Raw genomic sequence first — 25,993 nt, forward strand, 5'->3', positions numbered from 1 at the left:
TTCTGGCAAGAGTGACAACAAAAGGATATTTAAATTTGATACCAGCAACAAAGGACCTCAAGCTTTCTACTATGGCACAGAGGAAAAGAGCAGAGAATCAGCAGAAATTCAAATAGCAGCTAGCAGGTCAAAAGGTGAGGATACTATTTGTTCAGTCAACTACAGACAAACAGTGAATAAAACAGTATTAAAGAAAAAATTGGTCATTTTATATACAGAAATCAAAGTGTTTTGTGTTCCTTAGTGAATGTATTGGAAAATGTCACTGTTTTGCCATAGAGCTAAGGCTGGTTTTCGTCAGTTGAATTTTAGCTGCAGGGAGGAACTGTGTAGTTGATTTAAGTGAAGTTTATGTAGATACATAATGATTGCTCCAGCAGAGGCACAGCACAGTGTAAGGGTCTCCACTCTTAATCATTCTGCTAAATTCAGTGAATTTGGTCTGGAATTGGTAAGAATAGAAACGGGCCTCTAAAGTGCCTTCAAATAAAGAGAAACATTTCACATGTTAAGAATTAAATGGTGATACAGCAAAGCAAAATGCAGTGGAAGAATCAACAACCCACTAATTTACAGAGATTTTTTCAGACAATATAAAATAACTCCTGTAAACAAGAAAGTAAGAACAGTGAGGCACTGAATAGATTTTCAGGGATGATACATAGTCCCCATGGCTAGTAAACTCTATTTAGAACAAGCTTGACAAACAACTGATGATGTGGACGTCATCTAAAACCTGTATCCAGGTGGTGATCCTGCTTTGGCTATGCTGTAGTCTAAATGACCTCTTGAGATCTCTACCAGCACTATTTTTCAGAGCTGACAAAGTTCTCCCTTTACCACCCACCTCGTTATCTATTATAGAGCAGTCGCTCAGATTTATAGATTCAGCTTATATCTGGGTTACGGTGTTGGCCGGTTGTGTAACAACCCGCTGAAGCACCTTTGGTTTAGCACCAATTCTTTACCCAAATTGACTGCAGAAGGCAGGAGGTGGTCACTCACCTGATCTGTGCCTTCCCCATGAGAAGCATGAGCCTGTGGGGCTGCCCAGAATACAAGAGCAGGGCTGTACTTCTCCCTCTTGTCTATCCTTAAGTCCTATTATCCCTGTAGCATTATATCCAGTTAATCTACTGTACAACACATCACAAATACACGAAACCTTTCCCATTTGCTTATTTTTAATGGCCTGAGTTAGGAGAAAGCCCTTCTGTGCTGGAAGGCATCAGGAACGCTCACTACATAGGGAGGCCCCTGCTGGAGAACGGCAGTGGGGCAGGGGGAGATACAAGCAGCTTGCAAACGTAACAACCGGCGACAAGAAGCAATGCCTGGTTAACTGCATATGTTTGATACAGTTCCAGGGTTACACAGGTCGTTCAGCAGTGCCCTGATATTTGCCCTGGAAGCTAAACTGCATTCATTCCTCAGCTGCTTGAGCAGCTGAGCAATGGCAACAGAACACACACTGCCAAAGGAGGGCACCCTGCAAACCTGTGGAATTCGCTTCCACTGCAATCAATAGGAGTATGTATGTGAGCAACGGTTTGCAGAATTGTATCTTTGGTGTCAGAGCAGAGACACCCAAATCCATCACTTTGTCACAGAGAGGGAGAAGGCTGGGCATGCTGATTGCCTCTGACAGCTCCATCATTTGTGGTAGACTTTAATCTCGTTTCAGATCACAACGGGAAATAGAGTAGAAGATTAAATGAGGAAAGGGAACTGCTTTGGAAGCTGTGATATGATCTGTTAGAAATGGAGACCCAAGCAGTTTTGTGAGAAAACTTTGTTGGGAGAGGTTGCTAAGGGCTGAGAGTCACTGGGAGGGCACAAGCAGTACAATGAGGGGATGGCTGCAGATTGAAACACTCTGTTGACACAGTGGTAAACTACTCTGCTCTGAAGGCAGATTCCTTTTCATTGAATAACTTGGACAGTTCACAGTGATGGTCCATTTCAGCTGGAGCAGGGATGATTCCGAATGATCTGTTGGTTGCTTTGTTCAGCGTAGCTGAGGGGTGGTTTCTGTAGACAGATTGGTCATATGGCTGTCCAGAAGTACAAAAGGGGAAAAAGATGTGCTGATTTATGAGGATTCAAGGAATGGGCAGTGAGGGCTGGTGGCCACGTAGTGCTCTGATGCAGAGCTGGCAGTTGGCTGGTTTATGCATTCAAACACTGAAGGAATTTTTGGTTTCTGTAGCCTACATGGACCAAAAAGCAGCTTTCTCTCCTTTTTCCCACACTGTGTCATATTCAGCTTCCTGAGGCTGGGTAATTTCATATGTCATAACTAAAACTGTTGCAGCTGGTTCAGTGTAGTGGTAGGGAGGAGTGATTTCCTACACAGCCTGGAATTGAATGAGACAGAGACAGGGGAGGAATACCCAGGAAGACAGGAATTACTCATTTATCTTCAAATAAAATGGTAGTGCACCAAGCATCTTCACGTTATCTGCTGGTATCCCAACTCTTTGGTATTATAGAACACTGTCTCAGAAGTAACAGAAACAAAAAAAGTGAGGGCATCACGTTTCTAAATACATTCATTTATTATTCTCATTCAGCATGAAATTGTAATAATAACTACAATTGCTTAGAAAATGATTTTTATATTGCAACGTCAATTTCTTTGTGATAGATAGAAATGGCAGAGTTTTAAAACCGGACCAGTATTTCAATATTAAGGACAGCTTTTTTGGAGCAGTACCTTAAATTGACACACGATGGCAGGAGGATGACATCTTTAAGCAGATTTCCATGAGAGCGTTGTGGTAACTATAGCAACAGTTTGAAACGTAGTCCTTAAAGTACGTTTTGCAGAGGAAATTTATTTATTTCACTTTCCATTTAGAAGTGCAAGTGATATTTCGTTACCATTTGGGTCAGCTACATCATCAGGGGCTAACTTCCTAAAGTTCGATTGGAATGAACAATTAATTCAGTACCTGGAGTTCCTGTAAGAAAAACACAGTGCAGATAACTGAATGTTTGTTTGGGCAGTGATGGGTTTTTATTTCTTTGTTTGGGGTATTTCCTTCCTTCCTTCCTTCCTTCCTTCCTTCCTTCCTTCCTTCCTTCCTTCCTTCCTTCCTTCCTTCCTTCCTTCCTTCCTTCCTTCCTTCCTTCCTTCCTTCCTTCCTTCCTTCCTTCCTTCCTTCCTTCCTTCCTTCCTTCCTTCCTTCCTTCCTTCCTTCCTTCCTTCCTTCCTTCCTTCCTTCCTTCCTTCCTTCCTTCCTTCCTTCCTTCCTTCCTTCCTTCCTTCCTTCCTTCCTTCCTTCCTTCCTTCCTTCCTTCCTTCCTTCCTTCCTTCCTTCCTTCCTTCCTTCCTTCCTTCCTTCCTTCCTTCCTTCCTTCCTTCCTTCCTTCCTTCCTTCCTTCCTTCCTTCCTTCCTTCCTTCCTTCCTTCCTTCCTTCCTTCCTTCCTTCCTTCCTTCCTTCCTTCCTTCCTTCCTTCCTTCCTTCCTTCCTTCCTTCCTTCCTTCCTTCCTTCCTTCCTTCCTTCCTTCCTTCCTTCCTTCCTTCCTTCCTTCCTTCCTTCCTTCCCTCCCTCCCTCCCTCCCTCCCTCCCTCCCTCCCTCCCTCCCTCCCTCCTTCCTTCCTTCCTTCCTCCCTCCCTCCTTCCCTCCCTCCCTTCTTTCAGTTCTCTCTCTCCCTCCCTTTCTTTCATTTGTTTTAAATCCTTCCATTCAGAGAGCATTGTCTTATTACATTACAGAGAACTTTTGCTTCTTCCCAGTAAACTGAGTTCCACATCTGCAAGGAGGGGGGCTGTGAGCAGCAGAAAGAGAATGCTCTTCATTTGCTCCTACTGAAACTGTGTTACGAATCCCAAAAGTTTTGATCTGGATATCAATCAAAAGGCTTTATGCCACTTTACATGCCTTCTGAAAGAGATGTGTGTTTCTTATAGTGGGGAAACAAACAAACAACAACCTGAGATGGATCTGTGAATTTTGAAATGCTGAATTTGATATGTGAAGTCTTTGCTTTTGTTAGTATTCAGATAATGGATAGTTACTTCCAGAAATCAGTGCTTAAAACAATCCAAGAAGCTGTAATAAACCTTTGTATTATGTTTTATTGCTTTCCTCTATTTGGCAGCATAAAGCGGTCTCAAATGTCCTACTGTCACCAACCAACAAACCAAGATCACCTCTCCATCTTGCCTTGGGCTGACAAAAGAGGACAGGTTTTTCAGTGAAATCCAGATATTTCTCTGGGTAAGTGTGTGCATTTATTAACAGATAATACTGGAGGAGTGCAATTTATATTTGCAGAAACTGAAATAATTAAGGAAAGTTGGGTATTAATGGGTATATGTTTTGAGCAATCTCAAAAAAGTTCTTTGTGTGGAAAATTCAGATGCTTACCAATATTGAAATAGCTCAGATTGTTGCAAACTCCATGATTCTAACCACTGGGAATCACTTTCATAGTCTGTCAGTGCTGATGCTGCCTCTTCGGAAGGCTGAAAATGTCAGATATCTCAGTATTTTCAGGATTCTTTTGTTCCCATTCAGCCTGGCAGACAAAAAGACTGCCTCTTACTTCCTCCATTCCTATCTCCCTTTGCTCTTCCAATAACACCACTGTACGGAACCATTATGCCAAAATTTACACACAGAGACAGACTGGCCTGTCCCACTCCATCATTTTGACACTGTTTTTAACAGAGATGTATTTTCTGAGGATTATGTTTAAAAATAAATGGTTTTGGGTCTAGCGCTAGTAAAAGAAGAAAAGCAAATCCAAAGAATCCACTCATTGAGTTCAGAATGGCTACAAGGGAATGTTGTATCTTGCTTTTTAAGCAAAATCTGCAATTTTGTTCATCCAGAGCAATCTGTAACAGCTCTACGGTAAAGCTGCTTCGAGGTTTAGTTTTGAACTTTACTGCTCCCAGTTTTCATTTATTCCATCATACACATGCATAAAACATTTTTATTATTTGGATAGCAATTTGCATGAGCACCAGGACTTTATCTCAAATGCTCATGAACAAGACCGTTCTTCAGTTAGGTCAACTGGAAGTTATTCTGCTTTACTACAGGGCTTTCAGTTAATTAAATTCAAAGAACCTGTTCAACTGCTAAGGCCTGTTATACTCCAGATAAGGAAAAAAAACACCATTTTTCATCAGTCTATGGGAACAGACACTGCTGATGCTCCTCCTGCTGTTGCCACAATACACAGTGGAAGGGAGGAAGAATGGCCTGCCCAGAGTATTTCAGTGGGACATTCCCATCTGTGATGAACATGGAAAGGACAATTCAGATGCATTTGTTATATGGAATGAACTACATTTCTGATCTTCTAATGCAGTGAGTGTTGTGCTCTGCAAGTAATGTAATTAACACAGGAAAAAGAGGAGTGAACTGCAGTTACAGTAGAAGTCAGAAAATTGATTGTCCTTATAACTGTTGTTGATGATGATGATGATGATGATGATGATGATTTTCTTGAGTTCCCCTTAATTTGGATAGGTAATAAAATTGGTTTTGATTCTGCACATTGAAACCCTAGTGGCCACATTCTGACTTTATTTGAACTAGTGTAGAAGCTCATGTGGAAAATTAAGTGAAAATCAATTAACAGTTGCCCCAGGCATTTGAAACTGATACCAACCAGGAATCCCTTAATGTCTCTCAGTTCTATATAAATCACAGCTGACAAATGGTGGTATCTCTGCTTTCACTGAAAATTTGCTTTGTTACAGTGAAAATACTTTTATTATATATAGTTGTTGATATACATATATATATATACTAACAGTTTACATTTTTTCATGTGCATCTTTCATAAATCTCTTTTTGAGTCTCTTCCAAAGAAACTAACCTATGTTTTTGAAGAAAAGATGGCTACCTGGTTTAAGAAAAGGGGTAATGGCGAACACATTCTTCAAGGTATTTGATAGTATTCACTGCACCATCAGGAGATCTCTTTGTTTGGTACAGAGTGCTAAAGCCTTAAAAGACACTAAAGTCAAACAATAATGAATGGATCTGATTTCCCATCTTTGGATTCTGGAGTGCTGATGTGGGAGCTTGAAGATGGTGGAAGAAAGCTATGGGCAGTATTTACTGATGTAAGAAATTCAATAATTAAAGGTAATTGTACAATTTCTCTAAAGTTTGTTGATATTCAAGATTTTTATTTTTACTTTATTTTGCTTTTTTTCCTACCCAAAAATGTAATAATATTTACCATACTACCTAATTTATGTACGTCTTTAAATCATTAACAAAGTTAATTGATAACACAAAAAGTGCCCACAATCAGAGAGAGAATTTGTACAGATTTATATGAATCTACAAACTTGAAAAGGCTGTCTCTGTTTCAAAAGTTCCGTCTCTGTTTCAAAGAGAGAAACTGAAACATTACGTAGATTGGAGAAAAGGAGCTGAAGGTTGTAGATAAAGGAGAAATGAGCTTAAAGCCTAAGGAAGAGAACAAAAATATATAATACAATCAGAATGATCAGAGATAAAGAACAAGAAAAAATCATCAAGAGATTTTTCTTAAAAAGAGAAGGTAGAATGGAGATGTGCTTTATAGGCTACTCCGTTGGATTAAAGAAGGCCTGAAATGAAAAGGTATGTGCAACAAAGGTGTGAGACAGATGGAAGGCTTCTCTTCTTATTTCTCAAGGCTGTATTTCTCAAGGAGCTTCCAGTCCTTTTCGCATTTGGCTGATTGCAGAGTCTGAAATCTCAAAGGGTCACAATCATCTTCAGCTTTTGCTGGTGAGAGATACAAACCAGACCACAGTGCATGTTGCTCCTGCTATAATAATATGTCCTTTCATCAGGAGGAGTAGACAGAAGGACAGATCTTCCTCTTTCCTCTTTTCCTCTGCTTCCCCTTGGCATAATCCAAAGTACCTCCCATGTAAATGATACTTGAGTCGTAGGTGTACTGCATGGCCTCTGAGAAACCAAGACCACACGGAAACTGTTCCCCCTCAGTTCTGCCAGTAACATCAGATTGTGCATTGCTTCCCCAACAAGAACTGCCCTGTATCAGAGGCTAGCTTTGTGCATGGGCCGATGGTTCCATGTGGTCTGTGTGGCTTTGACTGGGAGAGAGCAATGCCTCTAGCAATACACAGAGCTGCCCACCATCTGAAACATGAGGACCCCTTAATGATGAAAGAAACCTGGAATCTGTGCCCGTATCATTGCAACCTCTCTGAGTTTACTTTAAGAATCTTTGTACAGCTCTTCATCTTTCACTGTTATCACTGCAACATCTCTTCACTTTGGTTTCTAGTTTCTTCCTTTCCCTGCACCAGCAGTCTGCACAGATGCTGCTTTTCCCACAGTCAGAGCCTCTTTTGGCATTTTTGCACTTTACCTCCATCTTATTTCTGAACTTCTCTCCCTGTCCCTCAGTGACTGTGTTTTTGCATACTGTAGAGATACTTGATGCTTTCTTTTTCTGTGCCAATGTCCTCCTTCTATTCTATGACCTCTTTTATGCTGCCCTGTACTCCAGGAGTGCTGAGACAAACAGGCTGGGACAGAACACATCTCCGTGCTCTTCCTGGGAGCACATTTTATTCCAGAAAATTTGTTCTGCTGGTCTCACCTATATTTCTTCAATTGTTTAGTATTAAGCACTTATCCAGCAGTGTGAATTACAATTAACATGAATTATACAACATGGCAGTTTCTGCCCTGCTTTGCTCTCATTTACATAACTGCTAGACTGTAATCACATTTTGTTTTCCAGACAGAAGTCTTCCAGATTTGTCCCAGGTTTAATTGGAGGTGTTTTGTAAACCTTAGATGGTTAAGAACACCAGATTTTGGAGTGAGATGCTGGTTTATCTATATCATTTCTGGTTTTATAAGACTTGATTTCATGGCCACTCATTGCATCTTCCTGTTGGTGAGGGTTGTGGATAAGGTGTGGGTAACTAAAGAAGAGCAAATGAAGCATGCTAGTTTATAGAGTTGAAACCCTTTGTGCTGAGTGAAGAAGCTGGTGCAATAGTGATCTTTCTGCAAGCATCACAGAGGCTGGCTTTCAGATAATGTAAACGTCTGAGGATGTGTTTTGTCTCAGAAATCAAGCTGGATTCTAAGTCTGACATCCATTACTGTGCTGTGCATTATCACAGCTCTAGAAAATATTCTCCCAGCAATTTAAATTTAATATTTCAAGTTCACTTTCAAACATCATAAGCATCATAAGGCTTGGTCAGTACTTTCCTTTTTGTTTTTAGGTGGTAAATTTTTTATCTTCTCCTCCACATAATAAAACACATGCTGCATTCAAAAGTCTCTCATTCTTTCTTGCAAAGGTCACGTAGTGATGTTGTACGTGTATCACACTCGGTATCAGATGTTATTACTGATGTAAATAACATGTCAGCCCTGACCTGTGTGATGCTGCTATTTCATCTGGAGGCATCCTTCTCCAAGCCATATAAACACACTGCTCCAGTGCTGTGTTCTCTTCAGCCCTTAGCTGACTGCATAACATTTTTGAACATGTGTTTTGTATGTAGCCCGTGAAATCTGTTTGTGCAGCAATTGGTTGCCTTCCAGAAGAGTGCTATATGAGTGTAAGCCATTAATGTCGTCATTATCCAAGGAAAAGGATGAAAATATGCAGCTATATCTCTTAGTGTAGATGTAATTATAGCATTTTGTAAGACTACTTAAACAGTACTTGTTTGGCATAGTGGTTGCTATTTAGTTTTAAGCAAGATGAAAGGTAGATCATTTTTGCTTAGTTTTGTTCCATTTTAATTCAGTGCTATTAAACTAAGCACATTTAAGATTGGAGAGGGTGAAGTAATTGGATGATTTGAAAAACAGCGATGAAATATGAAAATAATTGTTTTTTAGAGATAAAATTAAAGTAGCAAACAGCAGTAAAACCATACCTGCCTCTAACTTTTTCATCTGTTTCTGTCTTTTTCATCTTGAGATCCCAGAAGCTTGAAAGCACAAAAGAAACAGCTTGTGGAAAATCTGTGAAGTCCATCTATTTCTACAATAGGATTATTCATCACCACATGTTTTTCCCATCTGGAAGTAAATGGACAAAATGCTGAAACCCCCACCGTCTCACTTGCAAATTGCTCCACAGTCTAACCAGTCATGCTATTGAGAAGATATGCCTGCAGTTCAACCCAAATTGTCTGTAATCATGTTGCTTCCTTTCCCTTGTTATCCTGAGTAGTTCCTCCCCACCCATGTGTTTAACCTCTCTGAAATATTTGTGGATGGCAATCAGATCCCTCTGAGTCACTGCTTAGCTAAGCTGTATGCATTTTCAGCATCGTTCTTTTCTTGTGTAAATCTTCTCAGATATTTAACCATTTTTCTCCACTTTCCTGTGAAATCCTCAGCATTCACTAAAGATGTTAGAATAATTGCCCCTGGAAGAACATGGGGCTGGATCATGGGCCTTACACAGATGGTCCCTTTAGTGGCCTGGGTACAAGTGCAGTGGATTGAGCGTCTCAAACACTCCCTTACCACACCTAGAACTCCTGCTCCATGAATCACGGAGATGTATCAGGGCTATACAGTCTGTGGAGTACTGGACCTGTACAGCTGGGCGAAAATCCCAGGTTTGCTCCACCTGGACTGTGGCCACAATGGAAAATTTTCTGGTCAAATTCAATTTTTTTGCTGTCCCAAAGGTAAGGCTCCTAAGAAAAATGCCCTTGAGCTCTTGACAACTGCAGCTAGCTGTGATCCTTCATCTGCCCCTGGGCTGGGAGCCCATCAGGGTAGGCTTCTAGAGATTCAATCAAAAAGGATCCCTTTTGGGGGCTGATATTGATCATGTGCTGAGAGACGATGAAAGGGAAGGGTGAGTAGCTCACTGAGGAGGGGGAGAAGATAAATTTCCCCTTCAGTGCCATGCAGTAAGTCGTGTGAGCCTTGCCATTCTCAAACCTTTAGCTTAATCACTGTATTTGATTGAAGCAAATTCTACTGAATCATTGTATTAAATTGGCTGATGATTAAGTGCTGATTAAGTGCTACTGAGAGTCATACAACCTAATCTTGTGATTTACCGTAAAAGCATTAATAAAACCTAAATTTTTACTAAGTTGGAGTTATGTAAAAATCACTCCATGACAGTGGCCTCTGTATGGCTGGGGATATGCTATGAGCAGTTCTTAGCTACAAAGAGAGGTAAAGTCCCTGCTCTGTACAGCCATGCCCACACTCTTACTAACTGCAGCATAACCCATCTTAATCACATGAGCAGTGCAAACAGTGAGGGAATACCGTCTTCCAGATTTCAGAGGTAGAACCAATGCTTAGATTACTGGATTGATCAAACACATGGATCAGACACACAGAGTTTTCTGATTTTCTACTTATTTACCACTGTGGTTTGGAAAAACTGTTGGGGAATGTGAAACATGGCATGGGATGGAATGTTTTTAGTGCTTTTCCTTAGAAGAATGCATGTAACTTGGTGTTTTTAAAAACTATTGCAGTCAGGGAGCTGACTCTTGGCCATAGCGGGAGCCTGGGAAGACAGAAATATTTACAGCTGGTCACTGCTTTCCACCTCTGCCTTCCCACTGAGGCCAGTAACCAAAAAGCCAGACATCCTGAGTGCTAAGACGCACTGGCCTCCCTGCCTACTTTCTATCAACGGTTTTGACAGGTCCTCACTGAGTGTTGTTATTAAATCATATCTATACTTACAGCCAGAAAATGCCTGTCAAAATCTGTCTTTAACAAGCTGAAATTTAATTCTTCAGCTGTCTCTATATTAGGCATGTCCATTAGAGGAAATCTTTCATTCCTCTTTCCATTAAAATATTTTCAGTTTGGCATGCCAAAAAAAGCCCTATCTCAAAGAGAAAAAACAGTCTTCAGTAGAGCACGTAGATGTGCAAAATCACTTATTACCTTTGGCTCCCAAACTAATCTTAGGGTGACAGAAAGTAGTGCTAAAATGCCTAAGAAAAGTGGGGAGTTTATGGAGCCACATAACCTACTCAGGGTTAATAGTAACAATAATAATAATAATAGCAATAATAATAATAATAAAATAGAAGATCTAAGTTATTTCTTATCTGAGCTTATTATCTGACAAGTGATTGAAACTTCATTAGAGGAAAAGGAATGTATGAGAAATTAAAATGACAACACTGGCCATACTGTGTGTCAGGTGAAGTAATTGCAGGAAACTTCTGCAGTGCACATTAAGACCACCCAACTCCTCTAGCTGGAAAGGTAGCAGTATACAATAAGCTACTTGGAGAACATATTACTAAAAATCAGCATATCTATTTAATTGGCCTACATTTCATATAGGTCATAGCTCTCATAAGAAGAGCTAATGTCTCTCATGTTTCTGCTTTGTTTATATTAGGAACTGCAGCCAAGTTCTTGCTCCTAGCTTTGCTTAGAGTTTCTCATGGATCTAGGAAGAGTGTCCTGCCAGTAACAGACTGGGACTGACTGCAATTGGGGATGCAGGAATGTGAGAGAAACAGGGCAACATCCCAGAGTCATGGGGTCATTGCTTGTAAATGGACAGAGGGGAAAGTCTCCTGATTATTTCCTTCATCTTGATTCAATAGAATGAATAATTTTCTTTGGTGATATATAATGAACAGTAAATTAATAAACTATATTGTAGCTTCAGCATTTTATTTATGTATGTTATTTTTCATATATCTTTCCCCATATACCTTCCAATAGAGTCATAGCATCACTGAGGTTGGATAAGACCCTTACAATCAAGTTCAACCACCAACTTCTCACTACTGTGTGAATCACTGAACCATGTCCCCAAGCACCACATCCATGTATCTTGCATACCTCCAGGGATGAGGACTCAGCCTCTTCCCTGAGCAGCCTGTTCCTGTGACTGACTATCCTTTCCATGAAAAAATTCTTCTTGATTTCCAACCTAAACCTCCTTTGGCACAGCTTGAAGCTCTTTCCTCATGCCCTCTTGATTGTCACTTGAAAAAAGCAGGGTAACACCTTACTCCTTTCAGTTAACCATAGAGAGTGATGAGGTCTCCCCTCAGCCTCCTTTTCCCCAGACTCAACAGCTCCAGTTCCCACATGCACTCCTGATAACTCTTATTTTCTTGTTTTTTCACCAACTCTGTTGCTGCATTTTGCCCATGTTCAACAAACTCAGTGTCCTTCTTGCAGTGCGGGACCAAAAGTTGAACATGGTTATCAAGGTGTGGTCTTACCAGTGTCAAGCACTGAGGGACAAGCAGAACAAGTCCAAGGCTATGAGTATCCTTGAGACCCTGTAGTACCTGCATCTACAGAAACTGTCCACAGAGACCTTTCCAGACCATGCTTTATTGTTACTGTTTTTGGGCAAAGGTTTTGTAATGCTACAGTGGAGTCCATCTTGCCAAAGCAATGGAGAAAGACAGTGATGGATCTGCCAGAACCACCAATTATCAGCTCTAAAATCCTCAAAGAGCACTTTGTGCTGAAAAGCAGGCTGTTCAAGGCAGGAGGGGAAGAATTTGATCTTTGTCTGCATTTGTCGGACAGGATCAGTAAGAAGGAGTGCTTTGTTCGTTAAGTGAACACAGCACTTTAATAATCCAACTAAGTCGATATATATATATATGTATATGTTTAAAATGTATTCACCTTCAAAGAGAGATTTCCTTGACTCACAGAACTGACAGTAGTTGTAAGTTAGCAAAAGTTGCTGCAAAGGGTGCTGCACCCATCACCTGTGTGAAGGGGTCTTATGTGCGACAAGTTGCTAAGGAAGTTATGGAACTTCCTGATGGAAGGTCCTACCTTTGACTGGTGCTTTGGTAACTTCCTGTGGGGATAGTCTGCCTTTATTCTATTTTTCATCCTTCTTTGTCAGGGAAAATGGCAGTCTGGCGACAGTGTTCTTGAGAATAGCAATTTCTTTAGGTCCTGCGAGTAGAGTAGAAGTGGAAAGTCCTGACTAATAATATGCATTCTAGAATCACTGCACCCCAGTCTGGCAGTTCTCCAAAAAACAGAACATCAGCATGTTGGGGGAGGAAACTTAGGTCAGTGTTGGCTATAGGCCATCCAGAGTTAGATGTGAACTGCCTGGATTATGGCATTACTGGGCAGTAAGAGTGTCTGATCCCTTGATGATTTCAACTTCAGATCTGTATGCCTTATATTTACCTCTGAGTTCTTAGTAGCACAGTTTGATATTTATGCTTTGACTTACTTTAATACAAAGAGAATCTGGAGAGGAATAAGAGAGAGGCTAAAAATGTGCAAGACAGAAATATGTGTGTGATTTCTGAAATCTGACAGTGTTTAGGGGGGAAAATAGAAGCTATACTGCTGACTATTTTACTTTATTCTTCCTACTGAATGTGATTTTTTTATTTTTTATTTTTTATTTTTCTTTCTATTATATGTATGTATGGTACCAGGCCAGCTCCTATCCAAAGACTTGCTTAAGTGCTTTCAGTCTTACTTGCTTACCTTGCATCTACAGTAACAAGGATTCAGTTGTGAATAAACCTCAGCATGTTACTTTACTTTGAATGATTTCTAACTGGGATATCAGTGAATCTTTACCTTCAGGTCATCTGTACCCTTTCATAAAAATGGATTTCAGTAGCTTAAAAATGCTCAAAGTTTGTGAAATATAATGATAACTCACTACTATGAAACTTCCTGTAGGTGTGCACACGTCTCCCAAAAAAGAAGAGACGGATTTCAAATAACAGGTCCTTTTACTCATAAGATTGGCAATTAAAAATATGTTAAGGAAACTCTCATTTCAGAAGCAGGTGTAGGATATCTCTGAAGTTTCCTGCTTTTTTTCTTTTCTATACATGTTTGAGGCTGCTGATAGTCTAATGAGATAAGGATAAATTGTATCTTGTAAATGGTTTTGAAATAACAGGTAGAAAGCTACATCAACTTCTTTCCATATGTAAAAGCAGCCTGCTTTCCTTGGTACTGAAAGAACTTTACGGTTACTAAAGTCTTACCCATATCCTTTGAATTGTATGAGCAAAACTTGTGTTCATGAAGATATTCAAGAAATCTCAGCAGCTACGTATGCAGGTAGATGAGTAAAGCTGGCATTTAAACTCTTGAAAATTACATAATAGCTAGTAGTGTTAAGAAATTATAGATACGATGAAGGAAGAACTGTGAATTAACATTTAGAAGTTAATCCAGCTGGGTTTTCTATGTGAGTGAAAGGTGAAGGAGAGATATTTTTAAAAGCTATTATTGTATATCAGCAAGGTGTGTGTCATTAACTAATTATTTTGAGAATGCCTTATTAATTCAGTGGCGATAATTAGTCTTTAGGTTTGTAGAAGGAATGAGATTTTTTTTTTTTTTAACTGGGAAAGTTTTCCTGCCTTGAAACACATGCTCTGAAGTGGAGAGGGGGAGAGAGCAGAGGAGAGGGTAAAGTAGGAATGGAGTGGAGGAAAGATGCAAGTAGGGAAGGAGACCCAGTGGACTTTTAATAATGTCCATTCTTTTCCAAAATAGTCAGCAGTGCTACTGAAGAACCTTCTTGCTGAATGACATTATCCTTACTAACATTACTTAGGAGTTTTCTATCCCTACATGAATTCTACATTCATTAATGCCAGCAAGTCTTTTTTTCTGGACTGTTGAGGCCATCTTTCCTGCAAATGACCTTAACAGCTGCAAAGAGAAAAGATATGATAATGTGATATTAAAACACACATCATGGTAATTCTCTGAAAATTTGGAGATTCTGTGAGATTTCTGGCTCAGTTTATGAATTTACTGTATGCAAAGCTGCAGCATTTTTGCATCAATAGCAATGGATTTTTCAGTGCCCTTCAGTAGTTCACTCAAACCTCAGGTTATGAGAGAAAGGCCAAAAATTCAGGGCAGTCTCAATTATAGGACAACCAGAGGGATTATGTTCTCCTCTACCAGGCTGTTCTCAACTGTGACCTATTGCCACACTTCAGAGAACAAATTAAGATGCTCTGCAATGATGGATCCCAAAAACTTGTTTGACCTGAGAGCTTAGGAAGAGAAAAAGGTGTGGCAAACAGTAAATGCACCAGAACAGATGAAGCTAGGGGGATGTGGAAATATAACGCTGAAATATCCAGTCTATCTTCCCGTCACTGCCCTAACCTACAAGAGAAATAAAATCAGCTGTGTATTTTGACCTTTTGTGTAATAGAGGGAGTATTAGACCTTCTGGATTCAGGGGGGAACCATGGACATAAGAATAGCTGCTAATCTTCATTTGTGGTCTTGGGGATGATGAGTAAGGAATGAGTGACAATGTGTATTCACTTCTGAGTATGTAACACAGCTGTTTGAGAGAGGAAGGGATGTAGGTTTCTAAAGTCTACCAGCTGCCATGCACTGAGCTAGTTTTGCAACATCCATTTTAACACTCGTGAAAGTAGACCTTTGTATATTTGTGTAATTCAGCAAAGTGTGTTGTCATGGTTTTGTGCTACATCATGACATCATGTGCAGTATGAATCATTAACTGAGGGTACAAATAGTGGCAAACTGTTTTGGTGGTATAAGAAAGTGTAGTTGTTAATGGCATACGGAAGTATAATAGAGGGTATGTGGAAGTGTAACAGAGGGTATGTGGAAGTGTAACAGAGGGTATGTGGAAGTGTAACAGAGGGTATGTGGAAATGTAATAGAGGGTATGTGGAAGTGTGGAAGGTTCATGCTCCAGTTCTGTGGAATGGCAGCATCCCGAGTACTCAGCTCTTGGAGGAGAACTACATATCCCAGAGGACGATGCGGCCAGAGACGAATCACCGGAGGAGGACACATATATAATCTCGCTCCCAGGCTGGAACATTCTTTTCTTCGCGCTATCTATCTGTCGGAGCTCTCCGGCCCTGTTGTCTCTCTTACAACGTTCCAGCCTGTCGCCTAGAGATCACAGTAGGCCTCCCGGTTCTCAGGGACTCTTTTTCTCTCTTTCTATCTCTCTCTCTCTGTCTTGTTTGATTTAGTAGTCACAATTATATTGTATCATATTGTGATTACATGTGTGGTCAAATTATTGCCTTTATCTCTTCTTACTCTGAGTTACCTCCAGAACTAAGGTCAAATAAGGAAAAACTATCCCGAAGCAAAAAAGAAAAGATGCAAAGAGAAATACTGGTTAGCTTCTTACTGTCTGCTAAACTGTATGAAGTCTATTTGAAATCTCTGATCTACACTAACATACCAGCTTCAAAAAAATCCACCAACACTATACACTGCAACTAAAAAAGTAGGCCGCTGGTTTAAACTTGTAGGTAGTGAATCAGGCTCCTCAGATTTCGAGGAAGACTGAGGATGAGAGGAAGCAGAGTAGCTGCTGGCTTTTTGATATGGAACACAGGCAAAGTCAGGGGAAAATAATGGCAAAAGTTTTCTGGCCTATGGGGTATTTGGGATATGAATCCTTTTCCTGAGGGTAAAAGTGGTGCCTGAAAGAGTCGTGTACAGAAGTCAGTGCATTAGGCTGGTGAGTGTCCAAGAGGAAACACTCCTGAAGGACAGCAATACATGAAGTTTAAGAGAAAAGAAGGACAGAACATAAATTCTTGCCACCCTTTAAAATTTAACAATATTAAGCATAATCATTTGGCAGTTCAATTAATCTCAGTGGCAAAAATAACTGGTTATAAATTATTATTGAAGATTAAAATCTTAAATCTTCCATCAAGGCAGGGAGGGAGTGGGAGGTGCTAGATATGATTTTTGTCACATCATGGCCCTAATGAATCCTGAAAAAAAAAAAAAAAAAAGAATTCTTATGAAATACCCTCCCCATTCAGCTATTGTCTTTAGCTGTAGCAATTATTCACTTGCTCTAAACTGAAATCCAACAGCATGAAGCATAGCTATTCTCCTTCAAACTAAAATCAGTATTGGCAGGATGACTGAAACTATTTGCTTACATTAAAGGCAAAATATGTCCTAAGTGGTCACAAGTCTGCCATCTTCCTCTGCTGCCAGTGCCTAATTTGAAATATTTAATTTAAGATGTTTTTAAAGCAGGCTGGTTGTCTCTGTTATTCTGAGCTTACCTCTCCTACATTCTATTTCCAATACCTGCCTCCAGATCCATAGGCTGCTTCTGATGTGATAATGCATTTAGAAATGTGATTTTCCTCATCTATGCTAGACAAAAAGCCCTATGCAAGATCACCATTTTTTGTCCTAATTTAGCATTGGCCTTTTCTGATGGGTGAAGCAACAGAAAGGAAACTGACATCCAACTACTGCTCCAGTATGGCCAGCAAGATGTACAGGAGTGAAATTCCGTACCTACCTTGTGGGTATAGCATGCCTCTTTCAGATCCTTCTCAGAAGGGCATCTACATTATAGTAATGAGCCCAAAGATATGATGAAGAAGCCATGAGAGAGGAATCCCAGAGAAAACCTCATAATTCATAGAATCATTATGGTTGGAAAAGACCTCTAAGGTAATCCAGTCTAACCACCAACCCATCCCCACCATGCCCACTAACCAGCACCGTAAGTGCCACATCTATAATTTTTTTGAACACCTCCAGGGACAATGACTCCACCACTTCACTGGGCAGCCTGTTCCAATGAATTAACACTCTTTTGGATAATAATTTTTTCCTAATATCCATCCTGAACTACCCCTGGTACAATTTAAGGCCGTTACTTCTTGTCCTATCACTAATTACCTGGGAGAAGAGGCCAACACCCATCTCACCACAAAATTCTTTCAGGTAGTTGTAGAGGGTAATAAGGTCTCCCCTGAGCCTCCTCTTCCTCAAACTGAGCAATCCCAGCTCCCTCAGATCCTGGATTAATCTTCTGTGCACTTGAGTAAAAATGTAATCTCTAATGAAAGACAAAACTTTTCATGCAAAGAGAGGACGGTTCTGCACACAAACAACAGTAAGTACATCAGAGACGTTAAATTCCTCCTAAATTCTGGGGAAAAAAAATAAAATAAATAAATAAAGTTCTACCTAGAGAACTGTGTAAGGAAGAAAATTTTTTTGATTTATTTATTTTTTTCCCTTAACAATTAAAGCTGAAGCATTCAACATCTTGGATCCAGTATAAATCCTCACATTCCTGGGCAAAATAATTTTTTTCTCTGTCAGCAAATCCTCAGTGTTCACATTAGCTAATCTTCCACCTTCTGTCTAAACACACACAAACTGTCTTTTGCATTTGTGGTGTTCCCTTGTGGCAGTCCTTTTTTCTTCCTTTTTCTTCTGTCAAATACGCAGAAAATACCTTTGAAAAAGTACACAGTTTTCACAATAAATGGAAATCACACAGATGCATGCGTGTGCATTTGTGGAAGTGTAATAATTCTGAAAATGGTACAGAGAACTCAGTTAACAAACTACAGTAAATGATGCCAGGTTACCTAAACCTCATAATCCCAAGAGGAAGGATTTTAGACAGCTTGCTGATGTTCACAGTGGCATGACACGTGTCAGCACAAAGCCCACATAACGGGTTTAAACGATCTATTGACCTCCAGGACTGTCCAGATCTTGCTGAAGGGGCAAGCACATCCTTCTGGTGTGTCAGCCATTCCTTCCAGCTTTGTATCAGTCTTTCACACACACAGAATCTTTTCATTGATTTTTCTGTGATCTGTTGTACCATTAACACAATTTTAAAAGCAATCTCATTAAAATCTGATACTTCAGTGAAAGTTAATGGAAGTTGTATTTCTTTTTTAAAAAGATGATCAGGTTAATTCTGGCACCTGCAGAGGAGTATTCCTGGTCTTTCAGTAGTGAAGCAAGAATAATCATAGTAAGATATAAAGTGAAATTATAGTAAATATATACACCTAGAGTAGAACTCAAGCTAGTTAACTTCAGGGGAGTGTGAATGTGGCCATACAGTGCCAGTGCTTATCCTAACAGACATACAACATCTGCATAGCTTTGGAAACATGATGTGGGGTACACAAGAGGACTTCACACTTCTGAAGTTGGAAGTGAAATATGCTCTGCTGAGGTATCTCAACTATTCCATTTATGCTGAATCTGATCTAGTCACGCTTAGGCTTCCTTTAGTGTAAACAGGGAGAAAGAGACATCTCCAGAGAATAGTTTTTCTCATCTTCAGATTAGATAGATGAACTTCATCTGAAGCTGCCTGGTCATCTCTGCTGGTGATCATTTTCCCAGAGTGACTAACTCAGGCACTTAGATACATAGGTGTCTACTTATTTCTGTGCATCTGAGCTTCCAATCCCAGATCTCCCACCCCATGCTCAGATATTGCCCTAGCAGAGTCAAAACTCACCTTGGTCGTGCCAACCCCTTGCAGTGGCTTTTGGTCTGTAGCAGAAGGCTGGGCAGGAAACTGTGGAGAATCTGAAGTGAGTAGATATCTCTGTATCAGCAATTGAACCAAGCCATAGATACCTACTTCAGGGTGAGCCACATAACTCCCTAAGTTTTTGTTTATGACTTTATTGTCTTTATGTCTTTTGCATGATCTGAGGTACAACTGAGGCAGAATAGATACACCATCCATTTAGTTGCAGATTTTTTTTTATTTTTTATTTTTTATTTTTTTGCCAATTTACCTTGACTGTGTCAGCAATGGGAAGCACTTATAAGCTTTCTCCCTCTGGGAAACTTTGCATAGGGCCAAGCAAATTGGTTGAATTTTGCTTTAGAAGTAAACTGTTATATATTTACTTCTCGGTGGTAAAAATACATGGCAAAGGATAAAATCATGCTGTGAAGCACATCCTGATCTGGTAGAGAGAAAGAGACTGTCCAGCTTGTTTTGGCTCAGTGTAATAATGGATTTGGTTCCATCCAACAGTCAACAACAGACGAAAGGAGCAGTTGCAGGTAAATGCTTTCTCCCTGCAGCCATCACACCCCATGGGGCACAGCACAGTCTGTGGAAAAGATACGTGACATGTCTGGCTGGCTTTTAGATGCTGGGAAGGGATGAAACACTCTTAGAGCAGATGGTGTCTTTGGAAACCACCAGCATGTAAAGAATCCCCACTGACCATATGTGAACTGAGATTTTTCAAAATCACATTTAGTCAGATTTGAGTGGATTTTCATGGGGTCAAAATAAAGGCACAAAACTGGCACCAGGAACATTCTTGTCAAATGTCCTGGAAATGCTTCAGTGTACGGAGCAACTTCAGTTCAATGGAAGCCATGAGCTGTAACAACCTTGTAACGTAACATATTTCCCCTAGCTAGATCATTTCAATCCTTCTAATGGAAACTAGTCCAAGAAAACTGGTCTCTTTTCAGCAGTGCATGGGGACAGGACTAAGGGTAATGGGCTGAAACTTCAGCATAGTAAGTTCCGCACAAATGTGCTCAAGAGCTTCTTTACAGTGAGGATCACGGAGCACTGGAACAGGCTGCCCAGGGAGGTGGTGGAGTCTCCTTCTCTGGAGATATTCAAGACCCGCCTGGACGCCTACCTGTGCAACGTGTGTATGGAGCCTGCTTTGGCAGGGGGGTTGGACTCGATGACCTCTAGAGGTCCCTTCCAACCCCTACAATTCTGTGATTCTGTGAAAACCCAGCCTGAGGCTGGACCTGAAAAGTTTGATTCTGAGCTATTAAATTTTGCTAGGCTTAACAGTGAAAAGAAAATCAGGTGAAATAATACATCAGGCTACGCGGTTTGCTATCATTAGCATCTGTGAAAGTATTTCATAACATTTTTTAAAAGTGGGTAGTTGTATACTTAGCTTAATTATGAAAGCTTTCACGTTGCAGCATCTGGGAAATTTTTGAAAAGACTGGGAAACAACTGCTGAAATTGGGTGCAGATTGGCAAAATGCAGGTGAGTTTTTTACTGTTGGATTCAGCCAATTCTCACTCAATTAGGACTGATATCTGGATGCCCAACAGACAAAAAACCCACAAAAGTTGAGGCTCAGATTTCAAATATACTTGCACACAAAGCATCTACTAATGTAAGTAATAGAAACCATGCCCATATAACGAACAAACAAATAAATACATTTCATCATCCCCCCGAGACTGCCTTATTTTTCTCTGCTCAAGATGTTGCTGTGCCAATCTTGGATAAATTTTTCAGACATTAAACAAATGATATTCAAATGCGCACAACAATTTCTAATATGAAGTACCAAATTAAGAAAATAAACTAATGATTTGATTTAATTAAGAAGTAGTGTGTCTACCTACACCACCCGCAGAGCATGCTGTTTCCTAACTGAAATGCCTGTCTCTTGGCTGTTCAGTGTTTTCCATTTATTGGCTGTTGGTTACATGGCCTCTGGCAACAGTACATTCAATAGTATTATTCCCATCTGTCCTGCTGGCTCAGCTTTGTAGCAACATGTTGGAGTTTGGGAGTTATTTTTGGCTGCAGTTTAATTAATTACCCCATTGTTCACACACTATACAGTAAATTTTGCACCTATTTGGAAATTTCAGACAAGGTTTACATCATCAATCTTCATTTATTTCTTCTACTTAGAAGTAACAGAAGGCTGTAAGCACAATAATAACTTTTTTTTTTTCTTTTTTCTTTTTTATCGTAACAGATTGGCAGTACTAATCAGTTTAGGGATGAATTTTCTAACTTACTGTAAATTTCCGAATTATTCAGAGAAGAACAGAACTCCCAAGTGATTCTCGATCATTGTAAATTCAGATCTAAACTGGGACTCAAAAGATGACCTATCATCACATCTTTTTTCCCCAAGGAGAGTTCATTTATCTATAATGGCAAGGCAGATAATTATGCAACATTTTACTAAAAGTATTAGTGATGGAGATTCATGGTGTCTCAGTTTTATGTTACTAATTTATATAAAATTGGACTATGTGTTAAGAAATTGAAGAATTATTTTCTATTCACACACCTACCATTTTCAGTAATTTAACTTTAAACATCTGTTGCTTTTTCCTGTCATTGGTGTTGTTCAGATATTTGGTAAGTTTTCCCAGACCAAGCAGTTTTTCTTAGCTTACTGATAGTTTGCATGTGTGCTGAGAGCTTAAAAGCTATGAAGATTAGGTCACTCTAGGCTTCTTGGCAAACTAATAGGATAGGAATATATGATAGGAACTATGTCTATGGTCATACAGCAAAGTTCATATACCCCTGGTGATATGGATAATCTGAGTTCTGGCATCTTCCTGAAATAGGTAATTATGATTCAAGTAGACATGTTTCTTTCTTTACACTTAAGTTCTGCACAGAATGCAACGATTTCATGAGGTAATGTGTTTGATACCCAAAGAAGAGGGAGAGATTACACTAAATTTTTCACCTTCTTTCTTCAGAATCACAGAATCACAGAATTGTAGGGACTAGAAGGGACCTCCAGAGATCCTTGAGTCCAACCACCTTGCAGAGCAGGAACCCTACAGCAGGTTGCACAGGTAAGCATCCAGGAAGGTCATGAATATCTCCAGGGAAGGAGAATCCACAACCTCCCTGGGCAGCCTGTGTGCCTGTGGCTTTGCACCTCACCCCAGTATATGAAGCACAGTTCTGACACAAATCCAGAATATTAGAGTTTGAATGTAATCATTCTATTTCTACCAATGCACTCTTCTCCATTGTTCAGTTCTTCAGGTAAGAACATCACAAGTGCTGTGAGATTTTTTTCCTACAGATGGTTAGCGTTACTAGGGAACAAACAAACTGACCTACATAGTGCTGTGTAATTGCTGCAGGGTGCAATTAATATGGTGTTGTCCCTTGAAAAATAGTCATAAAAGGTTTGAAGAAATATGTGCAAGCTTTGCTATAAGATGAGGAATAAAATTCTACTTTGTCTTTATCTCGAAAGTTGAATGTTTGATTGAAGATCTGCATCATGAGGGTTAATACTTTTTCCAGAAGCGCGTTGGTGTTGGCTATTAAATCTCTGTCTACTGGCAATACAAAATGTTCAAGCTACTTTAAAATTCAGTTTAATTCCTTATTTCAGCAGCTTTTTTCAGGTACACATATTTCCTTTTGTCAGTTTCAATTTTGCCACAGTGGACAAAGTATTTTCCAAATTTATGAAAAAGCAGCTCTAAAGAGTTTGCATCCTCCAGTAAGACAAAGATGATAAACAGGAACACTGCAAATTTCTGTTAGATGAGCAAAAATGAATGACTTTGAAAAAGCTCCAGTTACATAAAAGGGGTGGAGGGCAGGAAGGGGTCAATATATTGACTCAGAAAATGCAAAACTAATCCTTATACAGGGAAAAATTATGAACATGAAGAGTGACCTGATATCTCAGGTGAAGTTACAGAAACTAAAGCCCATTTACTTGCTCTTGAAACAATTAAATGCTGACTTTGAGTGTGTGCTCCATAAAACAGGGAATTACCTAGACTGACCAGAACAACTCTTTTTTATCTCCTCCTAATTTGCTATTATGTCCTTACAATTGTGGTCAGTAAGCGATAATGTGACAACAGAAATGTGTTGTCCTGCTACAAATTCAGAAATCAGAGGACTGACAGTGGAGTTTCTGGAGGCCGACAGCAAAGGTATTAGCTAACAGAATCTAGACCAGTTTCTATATGTGAGCAAATGTCTTTTCAAATAGTGTAATACTATGACGGTTTGTTAGGAAGGCAGTAGTCTGCATATTTCCTGTTGGTGCTCAGAAAAGAATAAAGCATTATGGGTTGAAAGTCATAAACAAAATAAGTGAAAACCAATATAATTACATCAGCTTAAGAACATGCATTGTTAGGTTCTTTCTTATGTGTTTGGGAAAGCACAGAAGTACTCAAGTGACATTTAGAAATATCATAAATTATCCGGTATCCTACGGTGGTTATTTTGCATTGTTTTATTAATTGGTATTGATGCTTCTTATGTGGAATCAGAGTCAGGAGTGTTTGATGTAAGACTGAAAAATATGTTTCAGGTAACTGATGTTATACTACATGATTTTGCTTTTGGTTTTCCCCAGCTTTTACACTAAAAATTATACGCAGTCATTCCCATGCAAGCTAGTGGAACTTCAAATGCCAGTGAGACTGACCATAAACCTTAGGAAAGCAGCAGACCAACAAAGCAGTAACCAGAAATATGCTATATAAATATTTTAATTTATTTCCTGAGCTTTCTTTTACACATCATATCTCATACCTGGCCTTACTTTAAACAAGTGGTTGGATTACAGATCTCTTAAGATCCCTTCCAATCTGAATGATTAATAACTAGATAAGCCCCAAACAATCCAATGAAATGTTGCAGATTATGGCCGAGATCAGCTGGGTAGTATGTTGCTTATGCATAAAACTGGTACATATTCAACTGATTCTCTCAGAATACGGCCTACTCATGCCATGACATCTTTTAATTAATGTTGGATGGTTGGACTAAGTGATCTTGTAGGCCCTTTCCAACCTTGTGATTCCATGATTCTATTATTTATAAGATCATAAATAAAGCATAGCTGCCTCAGTCTCCATGAATAGATCTCCGAGATGATGTAATCCAGTGAGAAATAAGAATAGAGATACTGGACACTGTGCTGGCCTCTATACAGATTCACTGGTATGGTGGCTATTTCCATAAATTTTCTGTCAAGTGCTATCTCTGTCAGGTACTACTTCTACTGAAAAACACTTTCCACTCAAGCAAACACCTTTGAGAGAGTTCAGAAGTATTTAATGCATTTAAACCCAAGATCTGACACAGTTTTCAGGAAAATTGATTTCCTTTTCTTGAAGCCCCACAACTCTAAAATGTCCAGAAAAATTATGACCCCCGGCACAAAGTACAATTTCACCTTTTTTTGGTACACCATATTCTGCACCATAAAAATTATTACTTCTGACTTTGCTACCTCACAGTATCTTGAAAATATAACTATTTTTTATTTTTTAATGCTGCTTGTCTGCAGAACTTTGCATTCCATATTGACACACACACAAAAAAATAATAATAATAAAAAAAATCCAAAATTAAGTAATGATCTGTTTGGGGCCTTTTTTGTTTGAAGAGTCCTTTTGAAATTATTTACATGTGAGATGTTCCAGGCTTATACCCACTAGAATGCCATTTTGATTATTTGTTTTTATATGGTGCAGAAAACAAAACTACAGAAGCAGTTATCTTTTCACAAAATCTACTAGTTTACTCCACTGCTCATGATCTGCAGAAAGTAGCCTATAGGAAAAGACTGAGAAGTTTTTCTGATCCACCCAGCTCCACCAGGTGAAACTGAGAATCTCAAATCCAGTCCCACTCATCTCCAGTAAGTCAACCTTAGGGTGCAGCAAGCCTTCACATTTATGCTGGCAAATCTTGTATGTAACCATAGATCAACTCTGAAGCAAAATTCAAGTTATAGTCTGAGATAACAGTGGCACAGAAACAATCTTTGTTAAGGCATTGGGTTCATTGCCACTAAAATTCACTCTACTTTCATGTTATACAAGGTTTGATAACAAATATTTGACTTTAAAGGCATTCTCTGTCACAGTTCTAGTCACCTTATGGATGACAACTGGATCAAGTAATACATATATCAAGGAATAGAATCATAGAATCGTAGAACCATAGAATGGCCTGGGTTGAAAAGGACCACAGTGATCACCTATTTTCAACCTCCCTGTCACAGGCAGGGTCACCAGCTCAGTAAAAAGAATCAGGCAGTTTCTGTTTTAATGAGTAATATATTTTTTATAACAGAATAAGAGTTGAATTTTATAGGCTACTAAAGAAAAAAGAAAAAGCATAGTGAAAAATAAAGATGTAGAAAATACTAAAACAGATAGTGGGATAGGGTCATATAGTTATATAAGAGAGAAGTGGTTAAGTCTTCTTGAGAGTCCCCAGCTACTGAAAACATAGAGCCAATGCCTTCAATACGAACTAATAAATTATGAATTATGCTCAGTGCTTTCCTGACATAGCTTTGTTGGAAGGATGATGATGACTATTTTATTGCAACTGCAAAATAAGTTCAGTCTGGGTTCTAAAAGTGCTTGAACTGAATGGTGAAAGTGTACCTCAAAATTCTCATAGAGAATAGAAGGAAATGAG

This window comes from Excalfactoria chinensis, chromosome 2 (genome assembly GCF_039878825.1).
Source record: "Excalfactoria chinensis isolate bCotChi1 chromosome 2, bCotChi1.hap2, whole genome shotgun sequence".
NCBI classification, from domain to species: Eukaryota; Metazoa; Chordata; class Aves; order Galliformes; family Phasianidae; genus Excalfactoria; species Excalfactoria chinensis.